Consider the following 15,664-nt stretch of genomic DNA (forward strand, 5'->3'; position numbering starts at 1 on the left):
GGCCTGTATCGCCAGCAATAACACTCCCTTTTTCAATGCCCAGAAAGCTACTGAAAACATATTTAAAATAGTTCATGTGACTACAGTGGTTCAACTTTAATATTATAAAGCGATGAGAATACTGTTTGTGTGCCAAAAATAACAAAATAGTGACTTTATTCAACAATATCTAGTGATGGGCGATTTCAAAACACGTGAACCACTGAAGTTTCAAAACACTTATGACGTAACGAAGCCTCGTTTACTGAATTCATTTGTCGCTCTGAACCACTGATTCGAAACAAATGATTCGTAAAGCTTCAAAGCTTCATGAAGCAGTGACTTTGGCAGTTTGATACACGCTCTGAACCACTGATTCGAAACAAATGATTCGTAAAGCTTCGAAGCTTCATGAAGACCGCTGAACCCAATCTAAACTGGCTTGGATTTGCGTCTGTCTTTGCTTCAGAGCAGCAGTAAGCTTAATCTGAACTACTGTGTGGAGGAAACCCGATTCATATTGAAGTGTTTTAATCACGGCAACAACATGAAGATCATTCAGCTTCAGCTCTGTGAGTTTATTACATGATATCCACATATTATTATTAATCTTACAGCTGTTTCATAAATCTTATGTTATGACTTCACAGTGATTTTAATCAGGTAATAGATATGATGTATGTTTTATCCTATAGATGTCTTAATCTGTTGTCAAGCTTCTTCAGTGGCAGATCAACTAACTGATTTGGGATCAAATGTGACCATAAACTGTAATCTTGATGAAAATGAGGTTTATTGGATTTTACTGAAAACACCAGATCCTCCAACATTGATTCTACGATCATTCTCAACACCAAAGTCACCCTTTTACTATAATAATACATTCAGAAACAAATATTCAGTGCAATTTAAACATTGTCTGGTTATAAAAAATGTGACTGCTGATGAATTAGGAGTTTATTACTGTATGAAAACAGGCACACCTCCAAAACTCAGCAACAGCACCAGACTGTACATCACCGGTGAGTTCATTTACTCCTTCAGTGATCAAGACATGCTGATGCTTACATGTGTCATTTACTACTTTCACTATTTAGACACTTTCTTTACAGAATCAACTCAACTAACTGAGTGTCACAATCATACAGTGGTGGAGTTTATTGATCAGATTCAGACTGAACATCAGATTGTCGTCATCATATCTGGTCTGATGAACGGGCTGCTGGTCATTGTGCTGATGATCGGTGAGTGACTGTTCTTTAAGAAAAATAAAATTAGGAAATTAAATATTCTAGTGTGGTGCCATTTGTAACAGTATCACGGTGATGAAGAGTAAAAAAAGTATCACTCTTCTTTTATATTAATTAGTCTTTTGACTATTATTTTGTTTGTGTCTCAATATATATTGTTAAAAATTAATAATTTTGAATATAAATTCACTGTTTCATTCTTAGTTTTTGCAGTTAGAAAAACAGAACATCTGGAAAAACATGTTTATAATGCTGATTTATGGCTGACACAAGTTATGTATCAGCCTCGAGACCCAAACCAATCAGGTAAATTATATGAAATCACCATTAAAATCATTTTGTCATAGTGTTTAATTTTGATTAATTTTAGTTTAACTGCAGCTGAAATGTTATTTGTTTTCCTCAATATTTTTTTCAGGATGCTGAGAGGGAATTTATGAGCTGCATAACTATTCGGCATTCAAATGCAGCTACTGTATGTGTGACTAAATGTCATTTATAAAATATCATGTGCTTCACATTGTGCTCATAATTTCAAGAATAAATTGTTTTACAATGTAATATCAAGCGTATTGGAGATACTGGGTCTGGTTGTTACTTTTACACCAATAAAATGGTTAAGAAATGGATTATAATGTCAGTTTCATTATGGGCACATACCTTAAAGCCTTGGCTATTGAAATTGTCTACAGTTATTGGCTGGGAAAATATATAGTTTAGGAGTTTATGACATTATGTACTCAACCACATATTTAAGCATCATTGTCAGATTCACTGATAAATGGTTTTTCATTCATATCGATATTTAGTTATTAATTCAGTCAGGACTTGCATTTACAATTTAAAAATGTGATTGTAGCAAACAACAAATTAAATGGAAAAAAGTAAAGTGGTTCTTAAAAAATGGCCTGGCATGAGTAATGGGCCATTTTTATTATAATAACAATATATTATTATAATAATTTATTACAGTTTTTTTCACCTGCTTGCACACAAAATCCTTACTTGTCACAATTTCTGAAACCTGACACTCAAACACCAGAATCACACACCAAATCTGCAAAACCATAGACTATTTCTCGGCCTTTGGCTCAGTTTTCAATTTCATAAAACACTTTTTGCAAAACACAACACAATTCAACACACAAAAATCTAACAGGAAGTATCTTGATTTCCTTTTTCAAACACAAACATTGTTTCTGTCCAACTACACATGGTTGATGTATTTGTTTTTTTTCGTACTGTGTAATACTGTATTCACAACCACAAATACAGTAAAAAAAAAAAAAAAATAGTTTGGTTTCAATCTTGATTTCATGTTTACCGTGAATTTTTCAACATCTCTCTGCCAATGACTTTCAATCTTGTACAGAAATGTACATAGAGTACATCATGAAAGAAGAGCTTTAGGTTTTGAATAACTGTGTGTATATGATAAATAAAAAAATTGAATATTATGCAACATAAGACAAATGTTTGCAACATAAGACAAATGTTTGCTTTTGAGATGCGTTTGTAATATTTTGAATGCAGTGCTTCATTTTGCAAGCGATGTGAGATGTGATACAAGCTACAGTTACACCATGCGGTTAACTCAACTGAAGCACTAACCAAAACCAGAAAAATGTTCCTGTCGTTTGGTCAGTTGATAACCAATGACTAACAGGGCCTGTCACCTTTGTCTAGAGTGGAGGTTTAACTGTGAACCGAGTGTTTTTCCAATACCTTTATACATTTATGTATCTCAGTTCTCACAGTTGTCTAAACCTCAAGTGGCATATTTAGTGTCAGAAAGATTGTATTTTAATGCGTGGAAATCACCTTCACGCTTGATACTGAAATTTATATCACTGTGAATGTCCACCAGTTACAGTTTTTCTCAATCGATTTGACACATTTCTCCAAATTAATGTAACTGCTCTCAAAACAGTTAACACAGTGATCTAAATGCACTCTAACCTTAGCCAAACAGTTCAACTTTACTGCAAAATAAAACACTGCATTTTTTTTCTAGTAATGCATTTATTAAAAGTAAATACTAACATCAAAACTACAAGCTTCAAAACCTAAAGCTCTTCTTTCATGAGCTCCTATGTACATTTCTGTACAAGATTGAAAGTAATTGGCAGAGAAATGTTGAAAAATTCACGGTAAACATGAAAGCAAGATTGAAACCAAACTATTTATTTTTTTACTGGAAGCATTTGTGGTTGTGAATACAAAACCCATTCTCACTCCCAAGGCGTCAAAAACTGAAGCATGGTCAAGTGCCCTTAGCGTCACAAATAAGACGCCAACATGTTGAATATTTACAATCAGAAATCCCGTAAGGGAGAACATGGGGGGAACCCGAGGACAAATGCGCCCACACTCTGGAGATTATCACGTGAAACGAAACAATATCCAATCAGAAAGTTAGCTGACAGAAGACGAAAGCATAACAAACGCAGTCATGGCGCAGCACAAAGTTAAATGGATTTGGACAGTAGAGATGGAGGATCAGCTTGTCGATTTGTGGCAACAACACGAGTGTTTATACAATGTGTCCTGTAAAACATACCAAAATAATTCCTGATGCAAAAACTTGAGAAAATGAGATCCAGGCAGTCCAGCAATGATTATGTCAGAGGTCACATTTGAATAAGGAATAACAAATTTATTACTTAAAAATTATAGAGAGAAACAAATTAATTAAGTACTTAATGGTTAATAATAAAATCTAGAGTATTGTATCTAATAGATGAAGATGAAGAATATACAGAAAGATGGAACAAAATTAAGACATTTGCAGAATGAAATGAGAGATTGAAAAGAAGAAGCAGAAGCAGAAGAGATGCGAGAAGCAAAAAGAGCAAAGAAAAAGCAAAGAAAAGCAAAGCAAAGGAAAGTTAAACTATCAAAGACCCAGTCCATTTTATACCATAAGCATATAGGAAAACTTACATCCCACTCAAACTTATGTTTTGGTCTAATAAGAAAAGGTCAAATGGATTTATCCATTATGTCATAGACTGGTCAAATGTCAAAAATAGATGAAAATAGATATAGGGGTTGTTTTGACACCCTTAAGGGAATTTTGCAGATCTTACATTATCACATGTCAGCAGAAATAGAAATGGACATATTTTGATACAAAGGTATATCGAGTTCAAATGAGCAACTAATTCCGAAAACATCGCTTCTGCAGTACTTGGCAGGCATCCAATATCTAACCACAAACGTGTCATCATGACCTGTCATATTGGGACACTTTGAAGAACAATTTAATATAGCAAGCACACCATGGACATCAAGAAGAATAACCATAAAGGAGTACATGAATATATGAAATCAAAAGTAATACTAATAAATCATAAGCTATAACTTATTAACATAAAATATGAATAAAATGAATGAATATGAATATTGACCATTTTGGATCCACCAATTCCAAACACTATAATTGCAATTTCTTCCTGCCTATCGTCCGTCATGTTTATTCTGAAGTCTCGAGAGATTTTTTTTTTTTGTCCTCATGTTTGTGGTCTCTCACATTTTGAAAATCTTCTAAGTTTTCAAAAATCTTTTAGTGTGTACCCAGCTTGTGAATTTTATCAGTATGAAATCACGCTGAAGATGTCTGATTCAGAACACATTGTGATATTTAGCATCAGTTCACGTGTGCCAGATGTTGGTAAGTAGTTGTAAATACGCTGTCCTAATCTTTGATATAACGTCTTTCTGTTTGCCGATATTAATCAGAGTATCGTTAGCTCCCTCATGTTCAGTCACTGCATTATATCTGTCACCTCCGCTGAGGTTTTGCATTTCATTGCTTTCTAAATCAAAAAACCTTACTAAACTAGGGTGATTGAACACTGTCACGTGACGTGCTATAGACCTTCAATCAGTTAATCATATTAATATCAGGTTCAAAGTAGTACAAGTGTAGTTCCAAAATGGTATTTGTAGTAGAAGCATGATAAAAACAACACTTACCATGCTTTTACCACAGAATTGGTAGTTTTAATGTGATATTTGTTGTAAATGCATAGTAACCACAACACTCACCATGCTTTTACCACAGTATTGGTAGTTTAATGTAAAATCCAAAAATTGTAAGGTAAATCAGTACTTTTTCCTATATTTAATCCTAAATATTACATATAATGATATTTTCCTCTCTCTTTTTTTCAGCTGAAAAGAACAAAAGGGCCTTTGTCTTCTGTTGTGCATCCATGTTAGAAACTATGATGGTGCATTTCAAAAAATATTATTATTATAAGACTAATTTGCTAATATATAATTTCTAATATCTCTTCAGTTTTAAAACAAACACTGATCAGAATAAATATATGCATCATACCATTATGGATATAAAATTGTATTTATTATTTATCCTCTGTTGCCCTCTGCAGGCCATTCATGATAATTCAGAGTTGCTTATACCACCTGTTCCAGGTACATTTACATATCTGTTGTTATATAAACAGATAGTGAAAATGTTCATAGTGAAATGTTTTATAATAGTATCACAATGAAATAATTTAAAGGAAATTTGCTCTGATATCACAAAGACTTATATATCACATTAACATACACTATATTGCCAAAAGTATTGGGACACCCCTCCAAATCATTGAATTCAGGTGTTCCAATCACTTCCATGGCCACAGGTGTATAAAATCAAGCACCTAGGCATGCAGACTGCTTCTACAAACATTTGTGAAAGAATGGGTCGTTCTCAGGAGCTCAGTGAATTCAAACGTGGTACCGTGATAGGTTGCCACCTGTGCAATAAGTCCATTCGTGAAATTTCCTCACTACTAAATATTCCACGGTCAACTGTTAGTGGTATCATAACAAAGTGAAAGCAATTGGGAACAACAGCAACTCAGCCACGAAGTGGTAGGCCATGTAAGATCACAGAGCGGGGTCAGCGCATGCTGAGGCGCACAGTGCGCAGAAGTTGGCAACTTTCTGCAGTCAATAGCTACAGACCGCTAAACTTTGTGTGGCCTTCAGATTAGCTCAAGAACAGTGCGTAGAGAGCTTCATGGAATGGGTTTCCATGGCCGAGCAGCTGCATCCAAGCCTTACATCACCAAGTGCAATGCAAAGCGTCGGATGCAGTGGTGTAAAGCTGTTACGTACAGAAGGGAGCGGAGACACTGGTAAGTGTAAACAAGGTTTATTGAAGAACAACAGAGCGTGCAGGCAGAGTGCAGGTGACTGAAGCAGATGAATGTGTTGACGGGACGTGATACAGGATCTGATTCTTGTCTTTGTTTCCTCAGGGAGCGTGGATGCAGAATGACGTGGAGCAGACGAACACACTGGAACTCACAGGAGACGTGGAGACACAAGGGATCACAAAGTAGTCGTTTAAAGGAGTCCTGGAGGTAAGCATAACAGGTAGTATGACTTAACGAGACCGGACAGAGAGTGAGTGTTCAGGAGTGCGTTTTATGCTGCTGTGGTGATGAGTGCTGATGAGCGTCAGGTGTGGCTGGTTAATACTCAGGAGAGGGAGTGCGTTGTGATTGGGTGAGTGTAGAGCCTGGCGTGTCTGTGACAAAAGCACACCACCACTGGACTCTAGAGCAGTGGAGATGTGTTCTCTGGAGTGATGAATCACGCTTCTCTGTCTGGCAATCCAATAGACGAATCTGGGTTTGGTGGTTGCCAAGAGAACGGTACTTGCCTGACTGCATTGTGCCAAGTGTAAAGTTTGTTGGAGGGGGGATTATGGTGTGGGGATGTTTTTAGGGGTTGGGCTTGGCCCCTTAGTTCCAGTGAAAGGAACTCTTAATGCTTCAGCATACCAAGACATTTTGGACAATTTCATGCTCCCAACTTTGTGGGAACAGTTTGGGGATGGCTCCTTCCTGTTCCAACATGACTGCGCACCAGTGCACAAAGCAAGGTCCATAAAGACATGTATGAGTGAGGGTTCAAATGAATGGGATTAGAGATAATAACCACCGGTTTTGTTAATAAATGTCACACCCCCTGAACGGAGTCGGGACCCTCTTAGCCCCTGCTGCACCCACCCACTACACCCTGAATTGGGGCAAAGCTTGTGCCAGTTAACTTAACATGGCAGCCTCCATTAGGTGACCTCTCTTGTCATTATTCCAAATCAAATTATCCCCTCCCCCCCAACACACACACACACACACACACACACACACACACACACAAACAACAAACAACAAGATATGTATTAATCAGTTTATTAGCAGGATTGATGTTACACTGTTTTAATTGCACACATGACATTGACAGAAATGACAATGACTCTGAAATTGTTAGTTTCATACTTAATACAAACACTGATGAATACAAGTTGTGTGCCATTGAAATATCTGGAATGAAATATCGCAAAGGTTCATAAAAAACACAAGTTTGCAAAAGAAATCTAAGTTTATAACTTAACAAATATATATATAGGGCTGGGCAGCAAAATACTAGTGAAATGTCACATGAGGTAGTGACATTTTTAAAACTCAAGTCAGCTGTAATGCTACCAGATCAGTTCTGATCATTTTGAAATACAGAGGATTAACACATTATTTTCTGGAATGTAGTAAATAACTCAAAGTACAGATACTTGAAAAAATGCTGTAACAGAGTAAAAAATACTTCCATTATTGGCTAATTGATCTGATCTCTACACTATAACAGAACTAAACAGAAATTTAACATAAAAATCAGAAAGCCAAATGGGAAAAAAATGCTTAAAAAATACACAATTGATGGAAGTTGTCCAGGTAGTCCTCCATGGTTCCCTCTTCCTTCTGGTATATCTGTGAGACAAAATGACAATGACAAAGTTTGTAACATTAGTTCAATCAGTTACAACCAAATTTTTTTTTAACTTTTTTTTTCTACAATTAAAAAAAAAAAAAAAGAACAGTTTTGCAAAGGAAATCTTTAGATTATACAGACCTTTGACATCAAGCTTGAAGTAAATTTCATTTTGAAATGGCCCTGTGAAGATGAAGGTGTACTTCCTGGCATCGTTTTTTTTAAGCCAGTTGAGTTTGATGGTGAAGTTACCCTCCTTTTGATCAGTGGGCAATATTTCAGTTCGGTTCTTGTACTCTGGAGCTTGATCTTGACATATTCTGTTGCCCCCAATTATGTCACAGAGAATCTTTCCTTCATTGTCTCTCATATGTAGGTTGAATTCTTTTATGTTGTCCCTAATCTCAGTTTCAGGGATAGAACAAGAAAAGACAGCAGAGCCTCCAACAAAACCCTCAACTCTGCCCACAGAAGAAGAGCAAGAACCTAAAAAAAGAGCAAACACACCGTTTATCATTCTGCATGTGACGTGAAGTTTCACTTAAAATGTTTAAAATCTCACCTGTGATATATAGCAGAAACACAGAGATGATGTACAAACTGTAGAAAGAGAAGATAAACATATTTTATCAGTTTGCTAACCTATATTAGCCCTCAAATTCAACCAATATTTACAGTTATTATAATGGACGAGAGTCTACCTCGACACTGTGCTTCATGTTCTTCCTGTCATTCAATAACATTCTTCTATGACATTCTAAACTGTATTTTGATCAAAATTTGAGCACATTATTTTCAGTTACAACACCAAATGTTGATCAACAGGACACTTTGAGTTGTATTAGTGAATAAAGCATGTGGACCAACATGGAACCCAAAATGGATTTTTATTTATTTACTTATTTATTTATTTATTTATTTTTAAAGTAAAATATACAGAAATAATCAGAAATTATTTATTGCCAATTTTTTTTGTGCTTTTTTTGTTTGTTACATATACAAGTATATACTAGGAAAAAGAGCAAAAGGTAACAATTGTTTTGATCCACACGTAATTAGGCCATTCTCTCTCTAACATGACAAAGCTAAGCCGAAAAACCAAACTACATTCAAGTCTTCTAATCAATAAATTATCTAAAAACTGTTAGACCAATTCATGCCCATTGATATTAATATCGTATTTATCTGTAATGAATATAATTCATGCTGTTAGCTTCCATGCTACAGTAATGATAGCACATGGCTTTGATGATCACAATTTTGTCTCAAAATTCACTGAAACATACCTGTGTCCCATGGTATTTCGTTTTTTCATAGCAACCACCAAACTTACAATTGTGGCAGTTTAACTATTTAAAAAAAATAAAACCGTTTCTTGACAGCAACTAAGTTATCGAGACCGGTCCACGTTGCTGAGCGGAGTCAAAATGGCATCCACATCCACATACTCATGCTCTTGCTCATGCTCATGCGCATACGTATGGACGTGACGTTTATCAGGTGGCTAACAGACAGAAGTATCAGCTAATTTAATCTGGTTTGGCTAACAAGAAATATAATTTGATTTACCATTATTATTAACCTATTGCTTTTTTTATTTTATTTTTTGTTTTTTTATATTATGTACTTTTTAAATCCCACAAGGCATGTGATCCAAAGAGGTCACTTAGTGATTACTACTCAAATATTTTTGATATTTTAATTATTATACAATATTGTTATAATATCAACTAATCAAATGTTCTAAAAAGGAATGTAGAATGTAGAATTTACTATCAACATCACTTCTCATAGAATCCACCCACCAGGTTTGCCTAGTTAGTTTTTCATGTAGTTATGTGACAGGTACTATATTACTGAATAAGACTGAACAAATAGAATAAGGCACAACTAACATCTTGCCAAATGGTTTACAAACCTCTGATGAACCTTTGGTGAAGATGAAATAAGTCCTTCTTGATTCTTGAATTGAATTTGAAGTGGAAATATTGTTTGTTTTATAGTAAATATAGGTTGAATTTGTAATCAATTTCATGTAGTCCTTTTCCTCAGGTGAAATCTTGCCTTGAAATACCACATTCTTTCTTTTTGTCATCTTGTTTTTCAGTTTTAAAGAAAGCATAACAGGAAGATTCTGTTTTGAAGATTCTATTTTGGGAGCATCCAGACTTGTTCTTCAAGTTCCTCAAAGCGACCTGCAAATAATTAAGAGAAAATTAAAAATAAATAAATAAAAATTAAAGAATTAAATTACTTACACACAGAACTTACATTGTTTTTTTTTTTTTTTTTTTTTTTTCAGTTTCAATTTGCCCTCAAAATGTTTATTACACAGATATAAACACAGATGGCAGCAACAGAAATACAGAAAGAATGTTAAATGACTTGCTGTTTTCTGCCAACAAAAATAAAACTTCAAAAAATAAATAATAAAAAAACTCTAATAACAACTGGAAGATATAGCTTACCTTAAGGTAATTAACTTTGCGTGTGTGTGTCCTGCCTCTTTCTCGCTCACCTTTTATTCTTGTGTTTAGTTTAAACAGACTGCACAGTGGATGAGGAAACACAAATCTTATCTAGTTGGGAGGAGCATAATCGACGTGTGAAATACCAAGTCATTTATAGTTCTACATAAGTATCTACAGTACACTTGATTTTAAAAATGCCAATTTATTGGATTCTTTATGATATGTTATGTTGAAAATATGATCTAAATGTAAGGCAGAAAAAGAAAAAAATCATAGCCCTGACTGTTTAAATCAGTTTGTGGAATATAGAAGAAGATCTTACAAGCAATACGGAAACTCAAAGACTTGTGTAAGTCCTGGACAAGACAAGTGAGACAAACTGAGTCGAAGTTGAAATCCAATTGTAGTTCAGTCCCCAAACAGCCTTAACATGACAATAAATGTAAAGTTGTGAAATGTAAAAGACTGAGAAAAAAGAAAACAGGGAAATGCAAAACAGTGGAATGCAAAACTGGGAAAGGCAAAACAAAAAATGTCAGAGAACAATGGCCATGACGTCATGCATTAAACAGAAAGTATAAAGTAATCATAGACAATCATAACGTATTTGATGTTTAATAAGTATTTAGGAGTGGGATTTTAGACCTACTGGTGGACACATTTAAAACAGTGCAACATAAAATCTACATATCATACAGATAATTTGTTTTGCAGGTATTATATATTTCCCTTTGTGGATTCACACATGAATAACAGCAGCCTTAACTACATGCTAGTACGTTTGATAGTTAATGCATTAATTAACATTTATGGCTAAACCAAATTAAACAGCCTCTTTAAGAAGGAATAAGAAGGACTTTTATATAAATGTAAATAATATTATTGTCAGTCTCAGTTTGTATTTCATGTTTTGTATTCTGTTTGATTTAGTTTTCCTGTTCTGGTATCTGTTGTTAGTTTGTTAATTGGTTTTGTCCTCCTCCATTCCCTGATTGTCGGTTTCCTTGGTAACTAATTGATTGAGTATTCATTTCAGGTGTTCATTCATCATTTAGTTCCATTGTTTGGTCTCTCTACTTATGCACTCAGTCTTAATTCTCTCATTGTCTGGTGTTAGTGAAAAGCTCTATTCGGATGGTAATTGTTTCTCGTGGATGTTTGTAAAAATACATTTGCATGGCACCTCAGTGATAAATCTCATGCATTCGGATGGCGATTTATTCACGGTAGAGTCACGCAGACGGTTATATAATTGTCTGCTGTGAATAAAATGGCATATGCTTGGACTAATGAGAATAAATTCATATTTATCATAGTAATAATAATATCCTATTTATTATTTGTTTAAATCTCCTGTTTAAAAACAGGAAGATTGACACGTTATAGTTGAAATGGTTTTGTCTCAAATGATGGTTATTTTAAAAATAGGGAATTTAACAAAAATAAGTTAATGCAGCCTCTTATTTACAGTACATGAGGTAAATGAAGCTGCTTGGTTTATATTTTTAATGTAAGCTGCATATAATAGGCTACATATTTTAAAATGGTATTGCACACCTGTTGCTGCCAGAATAACTACCCATTTGTGCTTTATTTCTCTTTCTCATTTTTGTTCTTAAAGGGTTAGTTCACCCAAAAATGAAAATTCTGTCATTAATTACTCACCCTCATGTCGTTCCACACCCGTAAGACCTTCGTTCTTCTTCGGAACACAAATTAAGATATTTTTGACGAAATCCGAGAGGTACTCGTGACTTGTGACTCCTTGGCGCAACATGCTAATGAGAGTCTGTCAATCAAACATCAGAAGGCGGTCTCTATGCCACCATTGGCTGATCGTTGTAAAAGCGCCATTTGCTGACACTGTTGAAAATAATAGTTCGCTATACATACCGGTCAACATTTGGGTACCAAAATCCGGGAGACCTCTGATCGGGAATTATTCATGCATTATGAATTATTCATGAACATGAATTATTCATTTTCTTTATGTTTATTTTTATTATTATTACAAATTTTGACTCGTCCATAGACAGCAATATAACCACCACTTTCAAGGTCCAGAAAGGTACTAAAGACATCGTTAAAATAGTCGACGCGAATGCAGTGGTTCAACCTTAACTTTATGAAGCGACAAGAATACTTTTTGTGTGCAAAAACTAAACAAAAATAACAACTTTATTCAACAATTTTTGCTCCTCCCTGTCAGTCTGTTATGCAGTTGATGCAGTGAACGCATTGCAGAGCTTCCGTGTTTACATCCGTACGCCGGCTCAGTATTAGCCGACTCTGGTCACATGAGTAGCACGACGCATGTGTGTGATGGCGATGCTGGCCAATACAGGGTCGCCGTTCTGACGTAGAAGTGGAAGCTCTGCAATGTGTTCACTGTGCCAACTGTGTAACAGACTGACAGGGAAGAGGAAAAATTGTTGAATAAAGGTGTTTTGTTTTTGCTCACAAAAAGTAAAATTGGGTTGAAAAATCAGGTGACGAGTCGCCCGTTGTGGTGAAAAAGCCACGACAACAATTGAGGTGAGTGAGTTTATTGCAAAATATTGCAAAACCAGCAAAACAATGAACTGTGTCTTCTGTTCTCGATATATTCAACATGCAGGGAAAACCAAGTTCGCTGAGGCAACTGGCACCACACAGTTCAAACGCGACACAGTAGTGAAACACAACATCAGCTTAAAACATACAATGTGCAAAGACAGATACGTGAATGAAACTGAATCGCCACTTACAACTGCATTTCGCAGACAAGAAGTAAACATTTAGTCAGCAGACGTGGCTGAAATGATAGTACAATTTAACACCACGTATTTCATTGCTAAAGAGGAACTACCATTCACCAAATTCAAGAGTCAAGTTGAATTATTAAAAAAGAACGGTGTAAAATTGAACTTAATGGAATTTAAAATACAATTTCATAAATGTACATTTATGCAGTATTTTATTTTGCGTATAGTGGAAAGGAACTGATCGGGTAATGAAAAGTGAGTGTTACATACATACAAAGACACTTTACTATCCCATGAGGCCTTGGAAGAGGACTTGTAAATTGCATGGAAGCAACACAATTTACATTGCAATGCCAAAAATGGCAGATATAGCATGTCTGGATTGCATTCATATAGAACAGGGGTGGGCAAACTCGGTCCTGGAGGGCCACTGCCCTGCAGAGTTTAGCGCCAACACTAATCAAACACACCTGAACCAGCTAATCAATGCCTTCAGGATTACTAGAAAACTGCAGACAGGTGAGTTTTATCAGGGTTGAAGCTAAACTATGCAGGGCAGTACCCGATATAGAACATATACTTTTTTTATATTAGTGGCGAACTAAATTCTTCTTCAAATGTAGTACTTCGACAGTGATTTTGCAAGTTTTTAGAGAAAACTGATGAAGAAGAAGACTATTATGGCAACAGCAATAGTGTCCATTTTGCAAATATTGATAATTCATTTAATAATGTGTGAAATCAAGCAAGTGTAGCTAGTATTTGCATTCACACTCCTACATATGGTATGATTTGTTTCACACCGCAAGCTTCAGCAGAGCATAAGAGAGTGATTATAAAGTAACATGTATAAAAGCACTCTGAAATGGTTGGTTGTACCTGTCAACCAAACCAAATAATTTATAAAAACTCTGGTTTGAACATTGAGGAGCTCAAGTAAAATGACTAAAAAAAAAATGTATGCATGATAAATAGACTTAGATATTTTACAAAACTTGCAGTATTCCTGTTGTGAAAAATGCTTTAAATTGCCATATTACCTGAATTTACTGAAATTTGCTGAATTTATTGAAGTAGTTATGAATTAAAATCACTGAAAATGGCCTGGATATTATATTGACCACCACAACACAATATGTAATGTATTATTTATTTCTAAACACCTTTTTTTTTTTTTTTTTTTTTAAATAAACTTAATTTCATGTGGACCCTGATAATTATGGAAGGTATCTAAGACGTACTAACACTGTTGCAGTTATGTTTATTATTCAGAAAAGCCCATAAAATAGTACCGCAAATGTAAAAAAAATGTGGTAAAAAAGATTTACCATAAACTGACATCTCAACCGTATGGTAGAGTTTTAAATCTTTTAGATAAAAAACATAAATTTTGACAAAAAACAGCTTGAGGTCATTTTTTATATGTTCAATAATAAGAATTTTAATAAAAATAATTTTTTCATTGGCTCCATCTAGGGGTGAAAGTTAAAGGGTTAAATGAACAAGCAATCCAAACCCATATGGTACCCAAAAACTACATTTCCCATAATTCCTAGCAAAGGATATAAAAGACATCAGGAAATGCCAGGCTCTTTTAATAACAGGCCTTCGTTCCATGCTGCAGTCACGGATCCAGGCGGAACCATGGGTAAGATACGCAGTTATTCAAACAATTAAATAAATAAAGAAAGAAAGAATGTTAAACCCATATCTTTGTCTAGTTGTGGTTTATTCAATCACTAGCGTGCACTCTAGTAATGAAATGTCATCCCGGTATTTGATCTTCAATGCGCGCATAAAGACAACATGCACCTCTAACACAATATTTTGGGTAAATTGTTAAAGAAAAAAAAATAAATGCATAGAAATGTATAAACAAGCAGAAAAACAATTAATCTCTCAAACAAAACTAAATCAATTTCTCATAAAGAAATAAAATAAGGAGAAAACAAGAACAATTAAAATAGAGTAGCATATTTATTAGGTAAGTGTGGCCTTAGCCATCACATTTCCCCCCACCTAAGCACTCTTGCACGGTGAGCAAGAAAGAAAATCGGCTGCTATATTTTCGACCCCCGGACGATGCTTCACTGTAAAGCGAAAGGGTTGTATAGACAAAAACCATCTTGTCAAGTGGGAATTTGTATCTTTCATTCTATGTAACCATTTCAGAGCTTTATGTTTCATTTTGATAACGAAATCTGGGCCGAGTAAATAATATTTCAATGAGTCAAGAGCCCATTTCAAAGCTAAACATTCTTTCTCCACCACAGAATACCTAGTTTTGTTCCTGCAGGACCGCTCCTAACCCTAATTCAGACACATCTGTTTGAAGTACAAAAGATTTTTCAAAATCACGACTACGCAAAATAGGTTTATCACTCAGCACCCCTTTTAACTCAAAGAATGCTTTTTCTGCGGGTACTGTCCA

The 15,664-nt window shown here is 35.0% G+C and overlaps 3 long non-coding RNA genes across 3 annotated transcripts in view; 1 reads left to right on the plus strand and 2 right to left on the minus strand.

Moving 5' to 3' along the window:
• Positions 1–15,664, minus strand: part of LOC127521587 (uncharacterized) — a 95,687-nt gene that overhangs the window by 19,924 nt on the left and 60,099 nt on the right. The gene's annotated exons all lie outside the window — the stretch shown is intronic.
• Positions 460–1,536, plus strand: LOC127521596 (uncharacterized). Its single transcript, XR_007932423.1, has 3 exons — positions 460–551; positions 675–1,223; positions 1,434–1,536. It is a non-coding gene; the product is annotated as an uncharacterized LOC127521596 (long non-coding RNA).
• On the minus strand, positions 7,429–10,501 carry LOC127521586 (uncharacterized). Its single transcript, XR_007932405.1, has 5 exons — positions 10,487–10,501; positions 9,305–10,213; positions 8,581–8,618; positions 8,160–8,504; positions 7,429–8,017 (listed from the first exon to the last, which is right to left on the minus strand). It is a non-coding gene; the product is annotated as an uncharacterized LOC127521586 (long non-coding RNA).

The sequence above is a fragment of the Ctenopharyngodon idella genome, chromosome 10 (assembly GCF_019924925.1).
Source record: "Ctenopharyngodon idella isolate HZGC_01 chromosome 10, HZGC01, whole genome shotgun sequence".
NCBI lineage: Eukaryota > Metazoa > Chordata > Actinopteri > Cypriniformes > Xenocyprididae > Ctenopharyngodon > Ctenopharyngodon idella.